A 361-nucleotide genomic window follows, 5' to 3' on the forward strand; every position below is an offset into this window, starting at 1 on the left:
ACCGTGCCGTGCCGTGCGTGGCCGTCCCCCGCGTCTGTGATTCAGGGGCGCGGCGTCCACGGGGAGCAGATCCTAAGGAGGACGAGGACAGGCGGTGAGGGCTGGAGCCCGAGTCAGCGACAAACTAGTCGCGGGCACAGGAGCGCTTACTTCTTCGCGTTTAAGGGACTGGATGTGATTGTTGTGCCGTTTGCCCTGGTGTGAATGGCGAAATAGTCACATTTGGGCAGTGATTAGACAAATCCAAGCAACTGGCTAGATGCGGCTCCTTCGTGGGCTTTTCACTGCTTTTGTTGGGAAACAGACCGCGGCGGGGGTGAGGCCCGGTGCCGCAGTGGTGCCGCCGCCGGGACAGTCACGC

General features: G+C 61.8%; 1 protein-coding gene across 5 annotated transcripts in view; it reads left to right on the forward strand.

The window, feature by feature from the left end:
* Chpt1 (choline phosphotransferase 1) overlaps positions 1 to 361 on the forward strand; it is a 14,601-nt gene that overhangs the window by 5,691 nt on the left and 8,549 nt on the right. The gene's annotated exons all lie outside the window — the stretch shown is intronic.

This window comes from Fukomys damarensis, unplaced genomic scaffold, assembly GCF_012274545.1.
Source record: "Fukomys damarensis isolate Sample0158 unplaced genomic scaffold, DMR_v1.0_HiC HiC_scaffold_15, whole genome shotgun sequence".
Lineage (NCBI taxonomy): Eukaryota > Metazoa > Chordata > Mammalia > Rodentia > Bathyergidae > Fukomys > Fukomys damarensis.